A 22,476-nucleotide genomic window follows, 5' to 3' on the forward strand; every position below is an offset into this window, starting at 1 on the left:
TAGTTGTTTCGTTTCATTTTGATTCCTCCTTAATATTTCATTTTCACGAGAGAGATTTTCTATCTTGTCCATTAAGGATTTCTGTAGTTCAAGAATTTGTTTTTGAGAACTTCTTAATGTTCTTATCAATTTTTTGAGATCTGCTTCTTGCATTTCTTCTATGTCATCATCCTCATAATCTTGAATTGTGGTGTCTTTTTCATTTGAGGGCTTCATGGTGACTTCCTTGTTTTTATTACCTTGGTTTTTGCGTTTGTTATTTGGCATATTGGAGATATTTGGTTTCTTCACTGTGGTGCTTTTTCTTGTTATACTATGACTCTAGATTAAGTGGACTATCTGTTTTTGATGGAGCCTTAGGACTTGAGATGGGTGTAGCCTGAGAGCTCTGTTTGGTGTGCCAAAGGTGACACTCCCAGGTTAGGTGTGGTAAACCTCTCTCTCTCTCTTTCTTTTTTTTTTTTTTTTGATTCAAAAGGGAAGTTATTCTGCACAGCTGAACGAAGTTGGAGGTAGTTAGCAGGCAAATGATATACCCACAGGAGCCAGAGATCAGAAGCTCTTTCCCAAGGACCACACAGGGGATCTGTTCGGCCCTCAGAGTGGGCTCAAATTCTCCTTCAGTCTCCCACTGGGTTGCCAAAGTTACGGAATTGTAGCGTCTCTGGAGAGTGCTCACGTGAATTCCGTGAGTTCTCTCCCCCACCGTCTCTTTTTTCACAGTCTCAGTTCAGTAGCACCACAAATTTACTAGGTCCTAATCTCCTGTTAATTCGCCCCGCCCAGAGTCAGGTTTTTCTGCTAGGCTCAGGGCCGGTGCAGACCTGAGGTCGCTCTGCTTATGACGTATGTCCAAGATGGCGCCTGCTCTTTGTCTTGCTCGCCCTTGAGAGGTGAGTGGAGAGAGAGAAACCCGTGTCCGTACCAGTCACCTGTTTTTTTTTCCTCTCTCTCTCTTCCAGTTAGCCTGGTGAAGTTCCCCCCCCCGGGGGGCCATTCCCTCTAGTCTCCTCTCTCTGCTTGCCTGCCGGTGTCTCGGGCTATTGAGGTTCAGCTCACCTCGCGTTCCAGCGCTGGTGTGTTGAGTCTGCCGCTGATGTCCCGAACTGTGGGCTCCCACGCTCTCCACGCAGGTCCGCTCCCCTTCCAGCGCCGATGTGTGGACTCGGAGCCCTGGACATCCCAAGTCTCCCCGCTGTTGTCTGTGTGGCACGCACTCCCCTTCGAGCACTGGCGCGCAGACCCTGCGGCTTGCGCAGCTCGGTCCCCCGGCTCGGCTTCCTCGGCTCGGTCCCGCGGCTCGGCTTCCACGCGGTGGGCGACCTTGTTCTCCCAGTAGGTCCTCCGATTCACGGCCACTCGGTCCAGAAGAGTTTCCTCTGCAATATTTTCCTGGTTCTTTTTTCTGAGGCTACCGTAACTCCCCTTTTATTAAACTAAATTTTCCCGGACTATCGGTGCACGCCCTCACTATTCCGCCATCTTGTCTCCCGACAACATGCTTCTTAAAGTCTTGGTGATGTCTGCACACATGGGTGGATATAAAAAACTACTGTCATTGCATGGGGAAACAGGTGACTTTCGGGGAAACTCATTTCTATGTCCATAAAATAAAAAGTTATCAATGCTGCAAGTTTCACTTGGACATAAAAAGATTGTGAATGTCATCACTATCATCCTCACAAGGACAGCTGAACAAACTGGAAGTGACCACCGTAGAGTTTCAACCTCCAGAAGGCAAATGCTGAGAACTACAGCTGAAATCAGCTAAAGCAGAAGAGTGGAACCTGTCACTGGTAGGAATATTCAAATGGGAATTTGGATGGATTGCCAAGGCTGAGTTTACATTAGCTTCAGAGCAAAAAACCATGACATTCCAGTATAAGACGGGCCACTGTAGTTTGATAGGGCTAGCGCCCCCCATGGTGAAGGGTAAAGGAAAATCTCCTGGGTCCAGGGTAGAGGGAAAATACCCATTTGTAAATACTCGGCAGGGAGTTGGGGTGGGGAGAAGTAGCCAGGTTGACATACTCCCAGGGTGATCCTCATCACCAAGTCACGGCCCTCGTGGGAAACTGCCAGAGCCTTGCATGACCTGGATGAGGCTGTGGACAACTCCAGTCCCATCTGGTTTTGTGTCTTAGGATAAAGAATACACAAAGTGATAACTCTAAAGGTGAGCATCCAGGGACTCAGGTGTACAGAAATGGAATTGAATCACAAGATTCTAGAATGCTTTCATTCCCCCACCTTGTACCACAGAATGATGGGGTTTCAGTGTAATAATAGAAAACCCAGCTGAGAGAGCAGTGAGGAGGCTCTGTGTGGGAAGTGGTGAGGAAAACCCTGAGGTTCTGTGGATAGCGATTCAGCAAGGAAAGTACAGAAACTTGGAGCTTCAGGCACTGTAGGTGCAGCAAACATTAAAGACCATCTCCCAGCAAGATGTGCATAAAGTCCCACACCAAGGGGCAGGTATTTAGCTCTTCAGCTAAGTCTCTGGTTAAGAGGCCCCAAGCCACATCAGAGTCTCTGGGGTCCAGCCCCTGATTCTAGCTCCTACACATTTCCTACTAATACGGACTCTTGGAAGAAGCAGAGATGGCTCAACTCGCTGGGTCCCTGACGCCAGTGTGGGAAACCTGGATTGAAGGATGTTTTGAAAATTAACAAATATTGAAATCTAAGCAACACATTCCACAAAGAAACGAGTCAGAGAAAGAACCTCAGTGGCGATTAAACAGCCAATCAGTTATATGGCAGGGACACATCAGCTTCTGGGCTTGCTGGTGATGATGACAGCAAGGAGCGTGCACTGACTGCATTTTCTCAGCAGTCACTGTCACCGTGCGTTGTATCTAATTCAGTGCACTGCTCTGAGGTCTGCTTCCCTGAGGAGCCCGAGAGCTCAGTTCCTTCCTCCCTTGCTGTCTCCCTCACCTGCCTTTTGCTGTCATGTGGGTCTCCGTGTGCAGCTGGTGGCTGACTGCCTGTGCTCCCCTCTTCCTCTCATAACCTGGTGCTTTCCTGGACCACTCCTGGTCTTTCTGAGGGTCACCTCCATGTAGGGGCTATGACAACATTTCCTGGCAAAGCTTTTGTAGGGGCAGTTTAGAAATCTGAGGGGTCTTCAAATGGATCATGGAAATGCATATTGTAAACAACCATGTATGGATTCCACATTTTTTCCACTGAAATAAGCTTGTTTTTACTTTTTTTTTCTAGAAATGTTTTGAAGTTCCCTCAGCAAGTTTCCCATTTTATTGCAAGCCACGTGCATGCTATTATTAGGGAATTTCCTATGCTATAATTTCTGAGCAACCCATGGTTCCCTTTTAATTTTCATCATCATTAAAATAAGCATGGCCATCCTCAGGTGGTTTCAGTCAGACATCCATGGGCAGAAAAGAGCCTGCTCTCATATCTCCTAGGTTCTTAGCAGGCTCCTCCTCTACAGCCAGGAAGCAAAGGAACAACCAGTGCTGATGCCCAGGGCACACACACCCACACATCACTGAGCGTCTGTGGCCACGAGGACCTTCACGGGACCTGCCACAGATGGATGCCAGAGCATGATGCGGGTTGGTTTTTAGACCAGGAACCACAAGAATTATGGCAGCAGAAGGCAGGGAACCAAGGAGTGCTGAGACCAAAGCATTGGATGGAGCCGGGACTCTTCCCAGGAACCATGGGAGTTAGGGCTGTGGAAGGCAGGGAACTGAGGAGTGCAGTGACGGAACCATTGGCTGCAGCCAGGACTCCTCCCAGAGCCCTTGGGTTCTGGCTCTGCGTGGGTGAAAACTGTCCAGGGAAGGGGAGCACATGTGCTGCCACCACATGGAAGCAGAAAGGACAAAAGGTCCCCTGTCTTTGACCATCCCGGACTCATCATTGCCCGTCATTTAAGGGAGAACCATGGGCTCCTGTGCAGGGGAGAAGCAGCAGACACTGTCCTTCCAATGCCCACTTCTCCACCCACCCGGCACGTGGCCAAAGAGCTGATCCAGGACCAGAGGGCCCCAGTTCTGCTTGAGTGCACCAATAAATTCATGGCTAAAGGGACCGACAGTGACACCTGCATCCCATGTGAGCACTGCATCAGGGCCTGGCTGCTCCACTTCCAATCCAGCTCCCTGCTAATGCACCTGGGAAAGCTCAAAAGATGGCACACACACTTGGACCCCTGCACCCATGTGGGAGACATGAAAGAAGCTCCTGACTCCTGGCCTCCGCCAGAGTTATGGCCATTTGGGGAATGAGCCAGTAGATGGAAGGTCTCAGTCCCAGGGACTCTCACTCTCACTCACTCACTCTCTCTCACTCTCTCTCAACTCTGCATTTCAAATAAATCTTTAAAAGAAAAATTTATGGTGATAAACAAGGATTTTCGTTGCTGGGTGGGGCACATAGGACTTTTTATTGCTGGGGAACTTTCTTAAAGTTTTTCTTTTAATAAAGCTCAAGAGTTGCTACAAATGGAATTTTGTGTGACCCTGCTGAGCTGCCTGGAGCCCCTGCATCACCTCAGTCAGCAGACCCCGCCTCTGTCTGCCTCGCATCGCCCAGTACGTCAACTCATGTGAGACTTGTGTCTTTCAGTATTTGGGTCCTGTGCCAGGTGAAGGCAGGGGTTTGGCCCGGGCCAGAGAACTTTCCTGCATCTGCACGGCCTGGCAAGTCCTGGTGTCCGCAGCTGGAGCTGCGCCTTCAGGGCCCTGACCCCGACCCAGAGCAGGCAACCGGGAAGGTAAAACGAGGATTCTGGGCATGCATGTGTCATGCCAGTGTCCGCGGGGCTCCTCTCCGAACAGCCCCGGCTGGGCAGGGCTCCTGCGGAGACACCGCCTGTAGGCCTCAGCCTCTGAGAAGGAAGGAAGTACAGCCGCATGGCCCCTCCTGGCCCTGGGGTCTGGGCGGTCCCCACAGGGCATGTGCACTGAGGGTGCCTGGTGTGATCAGGTGGACCCCAGAGGAAGCACCTAGGTGGCGGTGGGGGAAGGGGGGTTGTCCTGCTGGGTCTTGTTCTTCTGTTGAGTGGGGATTAGGATGCACGCCCCGTGCTGGGAATCCTCCCACCTTCCAGGGCTCTCCTTGGGGTGTGTCTGGTGTTATTCCCAGGCTTTAGGGTTGTGCTTCCTACTAGTTTTCACTTAAGGATAACAAATCCGAGCTGCCCTCCCCTCTCTCTGGAGGTCAAATTCTAAGACCCCCAAGCAATCGCTGAAAACACAGATTATATCAACCCCTATGTATTCTATGTGTTTTTAAATATACATCCCGCATAGAAAATTCCCAAGTTACCCCCAGTACAGGTCCGGTATTTCGGCAGGAGGTTATGATGCTGATTCAGATGTCCATGTCCCATGTTGGAGTACCCGAGCATGAGACCTGACTCCTGCTTCTGACTCTGCCCACTAATGCATATCTTGGGAAATAGCAGTAGTTGGGTGGCTGCCACCCACGTGGAATTTTTGGCACCACACATGTTGGTAATGAACCAGCAGATAAGAGTGTGGCCCTGTTTCTCAGATAAAATTAAATAAATAAATAAGGCACATTAGAGATTTAAAAAGCAATTTCTTCATAAATATTGGTGACTTACTAAAATTTGTCAAGATATAGAGGAAGAAAATAGATATGTTGCTTTTAGTTGCAGTTACACTAATTTCTTGGTTCTTAAAACCAATGGAGGCCGGCGCCGCGGCTCACTAGGCTAATCCTCCGCCTAGCGGCGCCGGCACACCGGGTTCTAGTCCTGGTCGGGGCGCCGGATTCTGTCCCGGTTGCCCCTCTTCCAGGCCAGCCCTCTGCTGTGGCCAGGGAGTGCAGTGGAGGATGGCCCAGGTGCTTGGGCCCTGCACCCCATGGGAGACCAGGAAAAGCACCTGGCTCCTGGCTCCTGCCATCGGATCAGCGCGGTGCGCCGGCCGCAGCGCGCCGGCCGCGGCGGCCATTGGAGGGTGAACCAACGGCAAAAGGAAGACCTTTCTCTCTGTCTCTCTCTCTCACTGTCCACTCTGCCTGTCAAAAAAATAAAAATAAAAAAAAAAAACCAATGGATTATTTCTATCCTTTATAAATTAAGCAAACTGGCCAGCTCCATGGCTCACTTGGCTAATCCTCTGCCTGCGGCGCCGACACCCCCGGTTCTAGTCCCAGTTGGGGCTCTGGATTCTGTCCCGGTTGCTCCTCTTCCAGTCCAGCTCTCTGCTGTGGCCCGGGAAGGGAGTGGAGGATAGCCCAAGTGCTTGGGCCCTGCACCTGCATGGGAGACCAGGAGGAAGCACATGGCTCCTGGCTTCAGATCGGTGCAGCGCTGGCCGTAGCGGCCATTTTGGGGGTGAAACAATGGAAGGAAGACCTTTCTCTCTCTCTCACTAACTCTGCCTGTCAAAATAAATAAATTAATTAAACAAGCCTTATTATATTACTGAGCATGAGTTAGTGGTTTTTGCATACTTCTTCAATGAATAAGGAGACTTAAGTTTCTGTTTTTACATTTGTAACTTAATGTGTCTTTAAACTGTTTAAAATGTGTGTGTCCTAAAATGATTTGAGGATTGAGTGGTAGTAGGGAAGAAGGTGATGGAGAATGGGTTATTTCTTCAAGTGCACCAAAGAGGGATATTATTGATATGATATGTAAGTTTTCCTCAGTGTGTTGTGATTAGTAGGTAGACCGAGTTCAGTGCTAATTCACCAGTTAGTCTCTGTTAGGATGGTAGTAAGTTTGGACCACGAGAATGATGACGGTTTGAACAGCCACCTGATTAAATTAATGATTAGCCCTGAGGCTTAGTTAGGTCTGCTAGGGTTCATCATGTTGCTGCTAGAGGTGAAATTGTTTTATAGTCTTTGGGCCAATAGTGAAGTTCGCCTGTGATAGAGTTTGCAAGATAAAATAATATTGATGTTAGGTTGTGGGCCAGTGTTAGAGCTGTAGCTCCTGTAAATCTTCATGATGTTTGAATAAGAACTCTCACCATTACCAATGTTAATGTGGCTCACTAATGAAAAAGTGATTAGTGATTCTAGATGTGTTTGACAGAGCCAGATGGAGCTAGTTATGATTTTCCTCATAGGATCCTCAAAAGTGAATAGGCTCTGTAGTCTGTTTAAGGGGTCTAAGATTGTACTGACTCATATTTTGCCTTAGCCTCCTAGAATATTGACCTGGCAATAGAGGCCTCTACATGGGCTCCTGGTAATCATAGTTGAAGATCATATAGGGACATTTTTGTTTCTTACTATCCATGTTAATATGCACGGGTTTCTATTTAAATGCTATTTAGTTCCCTTAGCTCATTCTCAGTACCACAATTGATAAAACAACCTTTTCCAGTTGGATTACAGAATCTTTTTAGGTAGAATTTTCATTTTGTTTTCTATCATTTAGCCTGAGAAATATTTATTAAGTGAAATTTTTAATGATACACATTTGAAAATATATTAATATGCTCATGGATTTATTTTTAAAGATTTGTTTAATTGTCTGAAAGGCATAGTAACAGAATGGCAGAGGAAGAGCTAAAGAGACCTTCCATCTGTTTCACTCCTGAGATGACCACAATAACAGGGGCTGAGCCACTCCAAAGCCAGAAGCCAGGAACCCCATCTAGCATACACACATACAGAGAGATTTCAGCTGTAGTTTGTAACAGGTGAAAAACAATTTTATTATCATCTGGACCATTTGTATTATGCTATATTTTACACAGTTGACACAAAGGCAAAAATTTGAGATGTATTTCTGAACTACATTTGTGCCATGAAACAGCACAAACTAGAAAATCATAATCTTTGTTTGAACTGTGTAAAATATAGCATAATACAAATGGTCCAGATGATAATAAAATTGTTTTTCACCTGTTACAAACTACAGCTGAAATCTCTCTGTATGTGTGTATTTTTGCCTTTCTAATTAAAAATAGAACTTAATTTCTGGGTACATATAGCAAATTTGGATTCCTAATAGAATATATTTTAAAGGTTTTTATTTAGTTATGTACTTATTGGAAAGGCACACAGACAAACACAGAGAAACAGTGACAGAGAGATATATCATTCATCTGCTACAATCTTGAAATGCCTGTGGGCTGACTGAGGCCAAAGCCAGGAGTCTGAGCCCAATCTGGTTCTGCCATGTTGGAGGCAGGAACCCAAGTACTTCATTCACTATCTGCTGCCTGTCAGGGTGTGTGTCAGCAGGATACTGTATTAAAAATGAAGCTGGGACTTGAACTCAAGGAATTCAGATCAGAGATATAGGCATCCAAATGGTGTTTTAACTACAATGCAAAATGCATGACCCTGAAATATTTTAAAGCATGTTTTAATAATAGTCTGGTGCAAAATCAACAGTAGGCAGCTTTATTTCTGTAGTGTCCACTGACAAAGCGCTTAGCATGATATTGTGTACATTCAGATTATTAACATATACATAAGAAATTTTACATTCATCCTGAATTTTTGCCTACCAGGGATAATAAATAGAATCCCTTTTTCATGAAAGAATATAGATAAAGCATTTACTCTTAAAGATGTAATATAATGACTTAATTTTATCCATATTATAGATTTCATTTAGGTCAAACATTGTCTATTTGTAAAAAATGCAGATTTTTTGGGGGGGTGGGGAGTAGGTACAAGTCCTTTTGATGGATTTCCAATATTATTTAGTACTTCCAAGATATCCTGCTAAAGTGTTATGTTCACTGTTATGCAACAAAATTATGTTTTATTAAAAGTAGAAAGGTAAAAACACAGTTTTTTAAAATTTATTTGACAGAGTTAGAGAGAGAGAGAGAGAGAGAAAGGTCTTGCTTCCATTGATTCATCCCCCCAAATGGCCTCTATGACTGGAACTATGCCGATCCAAAACCAGGAGCCAGGTGTTTCCTCCTGGTCTCCCATGCAGGTGCAGGGGCCCAAGCACTTGGGCCATCCTCCACTGCCCTCTTGGGCCACAGCAGAGAGCTGGCCTGGAAGAGGAGCAACCAGGACTAGCACCCAGTACCCAAATCCTCTGCCAGTGCCACAGGCAGAAGATTAACCAAGTGAGCCATGGTGCAGGCCCCAAAAGAACACAATTTTTAAACTTTGTTTGTTTAGCCTATAGAATAACACTTTGTTTGCTGAGTTCTTCTGTCTGGTTTAGATACTATACTAAGAATAATTCTGTGGCTTGGTCTTTTTCTTCTAGAGATTCTTGAGTTCTTAATTTCCAGCTTTGTTCCATTGTAGTCAGAAAATATGTATGGTATGATTTCCTTTTTTTTTTTTTTTCAGTTTGTTGCGACTTGCTTTATGAGCTATTATATGGCATATCCTAGTGGAAGTTTCATGCACTGATGAAAAGAATGTGTGCTCTTCAACTATGGGTTAAAAGGTTCTGTAGTTATTAGGTCCATTTTTCCATCCTCTCATTTTTAGTGTGTGTGTATCTTTGTTGTTGCAGCATGTTTTCGTAGGCAGCAATTAAATGGGTCTTGTTTTATAATCCATTCAGCTTGTCTGTATTTTTTCATTGGAGAATGTAGTCCCTTTACATTCAAGGTTACTTTTGATAAGTAATGACTTGACTCTACTATTTTTCCTTAAATATTCTTATTGCTTGCTTAGGTCTTCTAATACAGTCTCTCTTTCAAAACCTTCAGAAATTCCTAACACTCACATGTTGGGTCATTTGATAGTAAATTATAAATCTCAAATAATTTTTAAAATTTTTAAAATGTATTATTTTTTGTTCTAAGAAGTTTATAAAGATTTGTCTTCTAACTCAGATATGCTTTCTTCTGCCTTACCAAGTCTGTTGCTAAAGCTCTCCTCTGTATTTTTATTTGACATATCAAATTCTTCATTTCTAATATTTCATTTGATTTTTTTTCATAATCTCAATCCCGTGATAGAATCTTTCTTCCATGTCATGTATGGATTTCTGTTACCCATGATTTTGCTTCTCATTGCTTCTGAGTAACAGTATGACTAACCTTTTGAACTCCATTTGACTTATTCATCTGAAAGGCAGAGAGAGAGAGAGATATTCTCCATCTGCTGGTTCACTGCCCCAAGGGCTGCAAAAGCTGGGTCTTGGTCTGGTTGAAGCCAAGTGCCAGGAAATCTATTTGGATCTCTCACCTGTGTCAGGGGCCCAAGGACTTAAGCCATCTTCTGCTGCTTTCCCAGGTACATTAATAGGGAGCTGGGTCACAAGTGAAGCAGCTGGGACTTGAACTAGCATTCATATGGGATGACAACATTGCAGGTGGTGGTTTAACCTGGAACTGAACCATAATGCTGGCCTCAGAAGTTAAGATTTTCAGTAGTTTTTATTGAATTTTAAGTTTATATCAAGTTTAATTTTAAATAAGAACTATGCTCAACAACTGCCTACCAAAGTTTCAAAAACTTGAGCAATGAATTATCAAGATGAGTATAAATTGGTTTCAGAAAAAAATAATTAGTATTTCTCTACTGTTATGTCTCACTAACTTTGCTACATATTTTCTATGAATTCTGGTGGTACAATTACCTTAAAACAGTATACTTAATTTAGTTACCAGCTTAGTTGCTAAAACAGTCTGCTTCTGTTACTCAGGTAATCATTTTATTGGGGCCTATCTTACTAAAGCATTATAATATGTTTTTATTGATTATATAACTAAGGCATTTTACTACATTAAATTTGAAAATATAAGCATTTAAAAATTACCAACAATTGGGGCCGGCGCTGTGGCTCACTTTGTTAATCCTCTGCTTGTGGTGCCGGCATCCCATATGGGCACTGGGTTCTAGTCCCAGTTGCTCCTCTTCCAGTCCAGCTCTCTGCCATGGCCTGGGAGGGCAGTGGAGGATGGCCCAAGTGCTTGGGCCCCTGCACCCGCATGGGAGACCAGGAGGAAGCACCTGGCTCCTGGCTTCGGATTGGTACAGTGCTGGCCATAGTGGCAATTTGGGGAGTGAACCAGTGGAAAGAAGACCTTTCTCTCTGTCTCTCACTGTCTATAACTCTACCTGTCAAATAAAAAAAATGCCAACATTAATTTTACCTTCTCTATAATAATAATAATCTTAATTAAGAATTTTGTCAACTAGTCTTAACTATAGGAAACCAAATAATAATTTCATATTTTATAGTTTGTTTCTTAACCTAAAAGTATATATCTATATCTATACGTACATAGGCTGAGGCCAGAGTTAACTGTTCCTGCGATTTCTTTCTATAAGCCCTGATGTTAATTTGCAGCATCAACATGCCCATCTTCAGGTGTCATAATATTTAAAGAAGTAATTATAATCATTTTAACTCTATTTCCAGTCTTCCTTGAGAATGGGGACTGCCTGAGATACCCAGATTATACAACAGATATAATGGACAGCATGGAAAATGTTTTTCAGGGTGAAGTTTTATTTTCATTATCAAAGTTGAATAAAATAAGTGTGATTTTTCATCTTCTGAACTTAATCATAGTTGTTTGGAGTTACTGCAGACTATCAATGAAGATGCAGCAGGAGGAACATAGGAAAAGTCAACAGAAATTTCAGAGATGCCAGCCTTGATATCCTTGAGCCACTGAACTAAACGCTCCAGAATTCTGAAGAGACAAAAAAAATTTTCTGTGTTTAATCCACTATTTACTAGACATTTCTCCCTGATATGCTTGCTTGCTCTATTCATAGCCTAAACTGCAGACATACTGAGCCAGGCTGTATTATGCTCCCATGCTTTTGACTCACACAGGCCCCTGTGACTAGATGTGCCTTTTCTCTTTGATCACCTAGCTTTATGAATAAGGTAGAGTGTACTTTATTACATAATTTTATTCCTCATTTAATCATCTATAACTTCAGTATTACAAATAATTTATCTTTGGTCCTTATTCTAACTTGTGTATTCCTCATACTGCCTATAGCACTGATATTTGTTTATATCTGCATTTCTCTGAATTTCTCCTTAACTTTATTCCATTATTGTCCTCTATTGAAAGCTTTATTGTATAATTTCACCCCAATTGTTTTCTTTCCTTCACTAAATTTTAATACTACCAATATGATGCTCTAGATATGTTTATATATTGCATGCATATCTACGTTAATACATAGAAACAGTAAGATTTTTCAATCCTGAGACAAATCACTCTTGCCCACTTTGGGCAGTACCATCTCTATCAAGAATGTAGTCATAGTCAGCATTTTGTAGGCATATGTTCAAATAATAAAATCTTGACTTTTAGAAATTTAACACAGAAGCTCTGCATGAGACAAACATTAAAAATAAGTACACTTTCCTAATTTATATTTCAATCTACTCCTTGGTTTGACTTTTGTTTTCATCTATGTAAGACAGTTATCCTAATTTGAATTATTTGTACTGAGAATGGCAGGTGGACAGACTCAAATGGTTAAGACAAAAAGGTTAATGTTGACTTAAGTGATGAAACAGATTGGATAAAATTTTGACCTCAGACATAGTTTAATTCAGAGTCTTAAAAAGCATCACCACAATACAGTTCTTGCATTCCTTTGGGTCTGGCATATTCTTTAGCTTTGACTTATTCCCAAATTTGTATTCTGTAGCCCATGGGTCACAATTTTATAAATTTCTCTTCAGAGTATATTTATTGAAGTCAGACACCTCCTGCCACAGTGTTAGGAAGGGAATGCCAAGAGAGGAAGGCCTGAGAAACTTCTAAAAGTGAATTCTTTTAAGTACAATTCAAGAGAGAAGCAGAACACAGCTTTGTAATCTTGATATTAAAAAAGAACAAAAGAAAACCACCAGCCTTGGCGGCTGAGGAGAGCGGGAGGAGGTGGCGGCGGCGGGAAGATGCTGCTCTTTGGTGTAAATTGCAATCGATTAGGGATCATTTCTCAGAATCGAGTTAGAAGTGAGAGTTCAGATAAGTGAGGCCGCCATTGCTGCTTTGAACACCTCAGAAGGGGAGAATGGATTTATCAGGAGTGAAAAAGAAGAGCTTGCTAGGAGTCAAAGAAAATAATAAAAAGTCCAGCACTAGGGCTCCTTCTCTTACCAAGCGCAAAGACCGCTCTGACGAGAAGTCCAAGGACCGCTCCAAAGATAAAGGGGCCACCAAGGAGTCCAGTGAGAAGGACCACGGCCGGGACAAGGAGCGAAAATGGCACAGCGCTTCCAGCGGCAGCAGCAGCACCAGGTCTTGCTCCAGCTCCAGCTCCAGCTCGGGCTCCAGCACCAGCACGGGCTCCAGCAGCAGCTCCAGCTCCTCCTCGGCGTCCAGCCGCTCCGGCAGCTCCAGCTCCTCCCGCAGCTCCAGCTCCAGCAGCTCCTCTGGCTCCCTGAGCCCCTCCTGGTGCAGGCACAACAACAGATGGTGCTCACGCTCCAAATCCTAACCCCCTAAAAGAGATGAAAAGGAGAGGAAAAGACAGAGCCCGTCCCCTAAACCCACCAAAGTGCACACTGGGAGGCTCACCAGGAATGTGACCAAGGGCCACATCATGGAGATATTTTCCACCTATGGGAAGATTAAAATGATTGACATGCCTGTCGACAGGATGCACCCCCACCTGTCCAAAGGCTACAGCTATGTGGAGTTTGAGAACTGGACGAGGCCGAGAAGGCACTGAAGCACATGAACAGAGGACAGATCGATGGCCAGGAGATCACTGCTACTGCTGTGCTGACCCCCTGGCCCCAGCCGCCCCCTCGGTGATTCAGTCCTCCCAGGAGAATGCTCCCACCACCTCCTATGTGACACCGGTCACCCCCGCGAATGTGGAGAAGGTCTCGCTCCCCGAGGTGCAGGCCTCCCATGCGCCGGCGATCCTGGTCTCCCGGCAGCCACCGCCACAGGAGCCGCTCCAGCTCCAACTCTTCCTGATAAGCAGAGCCAGCGAAACTCCTGCCCCTGTAACTTATGTCCCATCCACCTCAGTTTTGTCACTTTCCTAACCGGAAAAGGATCGGTAGGAAAGGGAATTCTTCACTCAGGCAGGCTCAGAGGCTGTGGTGGAGATGTCTCTGCAGGTCTGTCCTGGCTGCAGCCCTGCTGGTGTAGGGTTGTGCCCGGACAGACGCCCTCCAGTTCCAGAGCTAGAAAGTCACCCGTTCCTGGTTCTCAAGAGTTCCTTCGGCAGGGACGAGCGAGGCTCCTGGTACAATGCAGCTCCGCCTGGGAGTGCACTGACCCTCCCACAGGTGGCCTGGGCCAGGCTGTAGCTTGCTCACCCTTGCTGGGCACAGTGGTCCTACATCAGCTCCTGTTGGGCCGGAGGGTGGCCACGAGTGGCTCTGTCTCCCATACTCACAGAAAGCTCTCCAGGTCCTGGTGAGCCAAGAGCCCGCACTGCAGGGTCATCATGGAAACCCCCATTGGCACCTGCCACTCAGGGTGGGCCTGCTGGTTACCTCGGCAACGTGTACATTGCTCTTTCAGCTTTTAGTGTACAGTCAGTACTATCAAATTCCTGTTTTGAGTTTCGTAACTTTGTAGCATTTTAGATACCTGTTGTGTTTGTGCTTTGTTGTGTAGATGGGAGAACTGTGTTGAATAAACCCAGGTTAGAATGAAAAAAAAAAAGAACAAAGTAAGAAAAATATGTTATATATGCTGCAGAATGGTATTAGAATAAAAATAAATAAATAGGCCAATGGAATGCAATAAAGACCTAGAAATAGACACATGCATCTACAGGAAACTGATCTTTGACAAAGGTGCTCAGAATATACATTAGAGAAAGGGATATGTTCTCAATAAATGATGCAGGGAGAATTTGATTTCCAAAGGAAGAAGAATGAAAATAGACTATCTTTTCACTATGCATAAAGGCCTACATATAAGACTTGAAACTATGAAACTTCTAAAAGAAACCATAGGATTTGATTAGACACAGATTATAGCAAGGTTATTATAAAATCAGGCTGCAAATATACAAGAAACAAAAGCAAAAACATACAAATAGGACTTCCTTAAACTGAAGTGCCACAAAGGAAACAATCAACAATCCTACAGAATGGGGACAACCTAAATGCCCATGAAGTGATGAATGGGTGAAGAAAATGTAGCTTATACATACAAATACAATGGATTGCCAGTCCACACTGTTATTTGTGACAACATGGATGGAATTGTAGGTCATAATGTTAAGTTAAATAGGTCAGGCACAGAAAGACAACTGCAGCATGATCTCACTCATATGTGGAATCTAAAAAGTTTATTTAAAAGTTGAAAGTAGGGACCGGCACTGTAGCATGGTGGGTAAAGACCTGCCTGCAATGCCGGCATCCCATATGGGCACCAGTTTGAGTCCTGGCTACTCCACTTCTGATACAGCTCCAAGAAGGTATTTGTTCTGAGAAAGCAGCAGCACCAAGGAAATCTGTGCAAATCCTGCTGGATTTTAGAGTCACTGGTCCAGAATGAACAAAACACAAGCAGGAGATGGATGTGGTCCAATCAAGTCAAGTTGAACTCTAGTCCAGGAAACAAGGGACTCTTCTCACTTCAAGCTGAGTGGAACTGGCCAATGTGTGCAATGCCCAGGTGCCAGAGAGTTCTGTTGGTGTAGGTTTTTTAGCTGTGTTCACTGTTGCTATGAACATGTACTCACTATTTGGGTCACGCATACTTGATTGATATTTCTCTTTTGGAAGCCAAAAAATAAATATGCATCCAAAAATGTAGACTACCACAAAAGCTGCACATCCTAAGGGTAACCAGAACTTCACCTGGCAATAGACCTGTGATTCATGAATGTGCAAATACTCTCCTCTGAGAATCTCTACTTGAAACGGAAGAGGATCAAAATTGATACTTTGCAGAAGTAATAGCTGGCATGAGAACTGCCCAAACCATATAGGAAAAAAAGAGACTGTTGTTGAATAATTGAAATTGACAGAATTTCAGAGCCTTAATGGACACCATGTTTCCAGTCTCCTTTGTCTGCCAGAGGTCACAGAGGACTTGTCTCCCTGACAGCATAAACTAGACTACAGAAGCAATATCTCTCTATACCCAGGTTACAGAACTCCCATAAGCTGAAACTGTTCACCCAGGATACAGAACTCCCGTATACTGTGTCTCCAACACTCAGGCTTCAGAACTCCTGTAAACTGCATCTCCCTACACCCAGGCTACAGATCTCCCATGTACTGTTTGCCTACTCCCAAGCTAGAGAACTCCCGTAAACTGCATCTCCTATACTCAGGCTACAGAACTCCCATAAATTGCATCTCTCTACACCCAGGTTACAGAACTCCTGTAAGCTGCGTATTCCACACAAAGGCTGCAGAAATCCTGTATACTGCATATGCCTGCTCCCAGGAAACAGAACTCTTAACAACTGCTTCTCTCTACACCCAGGATACAGAATTGCTGTAAGCTATGTCTCTCTACACACAGGTTACAGAACTATGGTAAACTGCCTCTCTCTACACACAGTTACAGAACTCTCCTAAACTGTGTCTCCTAAACTCAGGCTACAGTATTCCCATATACTGCGTATGCCTACTCCAGGATACAAAACACCCGTAAATGGCGTCTCTCTACACAATGGTTACAGAACTCCTGTAAGCTGCATCTCTCTACACCCAGATTACAGAACTACGGTAAGCTGCCTCTCCTGCACTCAGCCTACAGCAATCTTGTATAATGCATATTCCTAATCCCAGGCTACAGAACTCTTGTAAACTGCTTCTCTCTACACACAGGACACACAACTACTGGAAACTGCATTTCCGTTCACATAGGTTATAGAACGCCCATAAGCTGTGTCTCTCACACTGACGTTATAGAAAACCCAAATATTTTGTATTGCTAGTCCCACACTACAGAACTCTGTAAACTACTTCTTCTACACCCAGGTTACAGAAATCCCCTAAGCTGCATCTCTCTACACTCAGGTGCAGAACTCCTGTAAGATGTGTCTCTCTACACCCAGGTTACAGAACTCCTGTAAGCTGAGTCTCTCTACACCCAGGTTAGAGAACTCCCATTAGCTGTGTCTCTGTACACCCAGGTTAGAGAACTCTGGTAAGCTGTGTCTCCTACACTCAGGCTACAGAAATCCCCTATACTGCATATGCCTACTTCCAAACTACAGAACTCCCATAAACTGCATATCCTACACTCAGGATACAGAACTCCCATAAACTGCGTCGCTCTACAACCAGGTTACAGAACTCTCGTAAGCTGCGTCTCCTACACTAAGGCTACAGAAATCCCCTACACTGCATATGCCTACTTCCAAACTACAGAACTCCCATAAACTGCATATCCTACACTCAGGATACAGAACTCCCATAAACTGCGTCGCTCTACAACCAGGTTACAGAACTCTCGTAAGCTGCGTCTCCTACACTAAGGCTACAGAAATCCGTATAATGCGTATTCCTACTCCCAGGCTACCGAACTCACGGAAACGGCATCTCTCTACACCCAGGTTTCAGAACTTCCGTAAGCTGCATCTTGTAAACTGAGGCTACAGAATTCCCATATACTGCACATGCCTGCTTCCAGGCTACAGAACTCCTATAAACTGCGTCTCTCTTCACCCGGGTTATAGAACTCTTGTGTACTGTGTCTCCTACACTCAGGGTACAGAAATCCAGTATATTGCGTATACCTACTCCCAGGCTACAGAATTGTGTAAAATGCTTCTCTCTATACCCAGGATACAGAACTACCGTAAGCTGCATCTTTCTACATGCAGGATATAGAACTACCGTATATTGTGTATTCCTATTCCCAGGCTACAGAACTCTTGGAAACTGCTTCTCTCTACACCCAGGATACAGAACTGCTGTACACTGTGTCTCTCTAAATGCAGGAAGCAGAACTCTCATATACTGCATATGCCTACTCCCAGCCTACAGAAATCTTCTAAACTGCTTCTCTCTATACCCAATCTACAGAACTCCTGTAAGCTGTGTCTCTCTAAACCCAGGTTACAGAACTCCCGTAAACTGCGTCTCCCTACATCTCGGCTACAGAAATCCCGTATAATGCGTATGCCTGCTCCCAAGCAACAGAACTCCCGTAAACTTTGACTCCTACACTTAGGCTACAGAACTCCCATAAACTGCGTCTCTCTACACCCAGGTTGGAGAACTCTCGTAAGCTGTGTCTCCTCCACTAAGGCTACAGAAATCCGTATAATGCGTATTCCTACTCCCAGGCTACCGAACTCAAGGAAACGGCATCTCTCTACACCCAGGTTACAGAACTTCCATAAGCTGCATCTTGTAAACTGAGGCTACAGAATTCCCGTATACTGAGTATGCCTACTCCCAGGCTACAGAGATTTTGTAAACTGCTTCTCTCTATACCCAGGATAGAGAACTCCCAGAAACTGCATCTCTCTACACCCAGGTTACAGAACTCCTGTTAGCTGTGTCTCTCTACCCACATGTTATAGAACACTGGTAAGCTGCTTCTCCTACACTCAGGCTACAGAAATCCCATATGCTGCATATGCCTTCTCCCTTCCTACAGACTCCCATAAACTATGTCTCTCTACACCCAGGTTACAGAACTCCGGGAAGCAGCATCTCTCTACAACCAGGTTACAGAAATCCTGGAAACAGCCTCTCTCTACACCTGGTTACAGGACTCTCCTAAGCTGCGTCTCCAACACTCAGGCTACAGAAATCCGGTATACTGCGTATGCCTACTCCCAGACTACAGAACTCTTGTAAACTGTTTCTCTCTACATGCACCTTACAGAACTCCCATATGCTGCGTCTCCAACTCCCAGTCTACAGATCTGCCTTATAATGTGTATACCTACTCCCGTGCTACAGAACTCTTGGAGCCGGCGCCGCGGCTCACTAGGCTAATCCTCCGCCTAGCGGCGCCGGCACACCAGGTTCTAGTCCTGGTCGGGGCGCCGGATTCTGTCCCGGTTGCCCCTCTTCCAGGCCAGCTCTCTGCTGTGGCCCGGGAGTGCAGTGGAGGATGGCCCAGGTGCTTGGGCCCTGCACCCCATGGGAGACCAGGAAAAGCACCTGGCTCCTGGCTCCTGCCATTAGATCAGCGCGGTGCGCTGGCCGCAGCGCGCTGGCCGCGGCGGCCATTGGAGGGTGAACCAACGGCAAAAGGAAGACCTTTCCCTCTGTCTCTCTCTCTCACTGTCCACTCTGCCTGTCAAAAAAAATAAAAATAAAAAAATAAAAAAATAAAAAAAAGAACTCTTGGAAATGGCTTTTCATTACACCCAGGATACAGAACTGCCATAAGCTGCTTCACTACACCCAGGATACAGAACTCCCCTATACTGCATATGCCTACTCCCAGGCTACAGAAATCTTGTAAACTGCTTCTTTCTACACCCAGGGTACAGAACTGCCATAAGCTGTGTCTCCCTATACCCAGGTTACAAAACTCCCATAAACTGCATCTCTGCACCCGGGTTACAGAACTCTCATCAGCTGGGTCTTTCTACACCCAGGTTACAGAACTCCCGTAAGCTGCGACTCATACACTCAGGCTACAGATCTCCCCTATAATGTGTTTTCTTACTCCCCAGATATATAACTCTTATAAACTGCTTCGCTCTACACCCAGGACACAGAACTGCCATAAGCTGTGTCTCTCTACGCACAGGATACAGAACTCCCGTATACTGAGTATGCCTACTCCCAGGCTACAGAACCCTTGTAAACTGCTTCTCTCTACACCCAGGTTAGAGAACTCCCATAAACTGCCTCTCTCTACACCCAGGTTACAGAACTCCTGTTAGCTGTGTCTCTCTACACATGGGTTATAGAACTCTGGTAAGCTGCGTCTCCTACACTCAGGCTACAGAAATCCTGTATAGGGCATAGGCCTACTCCCAGGCTACAGAACTCTTGTAAACTGCTTCTCTCTACACACAGGATACACAACTCCCGAAAACTGCATTTCCCTTCGCCCAGGTTACAGAACGCAAGTAAGCAGCGTCTCCCACACTCTGGTTATAGAAAACCCACATATTACGTATTGCTACTACCATGCTACAGAATTCTGTAAAGTGCTTCTCTCTACACCCAGGTTACAGAACTCTTCTAAGCTGAATAAGGACATGGGCTGGCTGATATCTACACATGACTGTCTCTGAGGTAGGCACAGAAAAGTCATAAAGTGAGCACCCACTTTCTCTTCCACTTCTGCCACTATTTCACTCACATCTCTGCCTGTTTGGTGACCCAGCTTCGCAAGGTATGTTTTTTTCTTGCAGTCTTACATTTAGCTGGGTTCTTTGAAGGGACTGTCCTTAATACTTGGGAATGCTGGCTGCATTTACTGGCAGGATTGGCAGCTACAAAAGTGGGCATCTGCTGCATGATGCTACACACTGCATGAGCCTTGGGCAATTTGGAGGAGAGACACTGGGATCTTTTCTTCCTCTGAATGGTGCAGCAATGTGCAGCGTGACCATAACAGAAAATGACTTGAAGTATTTTGTAGATGGTGTTGGTGCAATCAAATTGACATTTAGGGTTCAAAGTCTGAGGGGCTGTAAGGTAGAGTCAACCAAACATGTAGATGAAAATAGGGTGTCTCCAGAGGCAGATTCTCTCCCTTGGACATATCAAATACCTATGAAATGGATCTGTTTTCAAGACATTCCCTTTTTAAAAATATTTTTATTTATTTGAAAGTCAGACATACACAGAGAGAGAAAGAGAGGGAGAGGGAGAGAGAGAGAGAAAGAGAGAGAGAGAGAGGTCTTCCATCTGCTGGTTCATTCCCCAATTGGCCGCAAGGGCTGGAGTTGCACGGATCCAAAGCCAGGAGCCAGGAGCTTCTTCTGGGCCATCTTCTACTGATTTCCCAGGTCATAGCAGAGAGCTGGATCAGAAGTGGAGCAGCCAGGACATGAATTTGCTCCCATATGGGATGCTGGTACTGTAGGCAGTGGCTTTACCTGTTATGTCACAGTGCTGATCCCAAGTTATTTCTTAAAATAAGACACCCAGTTGCAAGTCACTGACGTTAAGTGCTGTACAAGTACTTTGCAGTTTTGCTCTAGTAATTCAAACTCTCTTCTGACCTTTCAGAAATTCTTTCCTCCTTTTCTTATGACTATGCTGCATGCCATCAGCCCTCTCCTCATTCAGGTAGTTGCTCCACCTTGTCTATATTTTGGGTGAAAGCAGAGCCTGTAGCTAGCCAACCAGTGGAAAGGGTGTGTGAGACACTGGCCACTGAACTGGTGGGGTCATGTGTGGTCTGCTGCTTCCAAGAAATGAGAATCTATATCAGTGGAGTGTGCTCCCAATCACCAGCAGCAGTATGATCCACCAGCCTTGCCCAGAGTAATTCCACAGTCACCTCATTAAGTGTTGCCCTGGTCCTCACCACCTCTCTCCACTCATGACCCACCCTTGGCTAGAGGACTGTGCTGCAAGAGGGTGTCTACCCAAGAGGCCTGCGGTCAGTGGTGACCCAGACTGTTGTAGACAACCAGCCCAGCCTGTGGGAGGGAGACAACTAGTTCCTATACTTCAACTCACAGTCAAGCTTTACTTTCTAGCAAAGATAGCATTGGGAAGACATTTTGCTTAGCAGTTAAGATGTCATTTTGGATGGACGGTGCTGCAGTTTAGTAGCTTAAGCCTCCGCTTGCAGCACTGGCAACCCATATGGGTGTCAGTTCATGTCCTGACTGCTCCTCTTCTGATCCAGCTATCTGCTGAAGGCCTGGGAAAGCAGCAGATAGCACAAGGGTTTGGGTGCCTGCATCCATATAGGAGACCGAAAGAAGCTCCTGGCTCCTGGCATTGGATTGGCCCAGTTCTGGCCATTGCAGCCATTTGGAGAATAAACCAGAGGATGGGAGACCTCTCTCTGTTTGCCTCTCAAATAAAAGATTAAATCTTTTTTAAAAAGATGACATTTGGGAACACAGTGTTCCACATTGTGTACTTGGGTTCACATCTTGGCTTTGGATGCTTACTCTACCCTGCTGCCAGTACAGACCCCGAGCGGCAGTGCTGACTGCTCAGCTAGTAGGGTTCCCCACTCATTTGGGAGCCTTGCATTGAGTTCCAGCTCCTAGCTTTAGGCTGAACCAGATCTACGTTGTTGGTGTTTGAGAAGAGAACCAACAGATGGGAGCTCTGCTACTGTCTCTCTAAAATAATATTTAAAATGTTTTTTCATTGTAAAACAAGACAGCATGGAAAACAAAAATGTTGAGTTTCAAGAAAACCTATAATTGTATCACACAATTAACATCATGGGTATTTATTTCTACACAATAAGTGATTGTCAGTATAAATTAGCCCTACATTTTTATAAACTCTCTATTCAAAGCATATCCTCAAACTAATTCAATTAATTTCAAAAGGATTTATTAAATGCTAGAATATGTTGAAGTTATGAATGAATTTTATCGAGTAATGGTCTAATGTAAATGATTATCATATGTTTACACTATTGGAAATCAATCTATTATTTCTCACTTTATGTTTCTGTGTGGGAGCAAACTGTTGAAATCTTTACTTAATGTATACTA

General features: G+C 44.7%; 1 pseudogene; it reads left to right on the forward strand.

Annotated features, from left to right (window-relative positions):
* Window positions 1-1,340: 1,340 nt before the first annotated feature.
* Window positions 1,341-16,790, forward strand: LOC127488516 (RNA-binding protein with serine-rich domain 1-like; annotated as a pseudogene).
* Window positions 16,791-22,476: the final 5,686 nt, after the last annotated feature.

This window comes from Oryctolagus cuniculus, chromosome 13, assembly GCF_964237555.1.
Source record: "Oryctolagus cuniculus chromosome 13, mOryCun1.1, whole genome shotgun sequence".
Lineage (NCBI taxonomy): Eukaryota > Metazoa > Chordata > Mammalia > Lagomorpha > Leporidae > Oryctolagus > Oryctolagus cuniculus.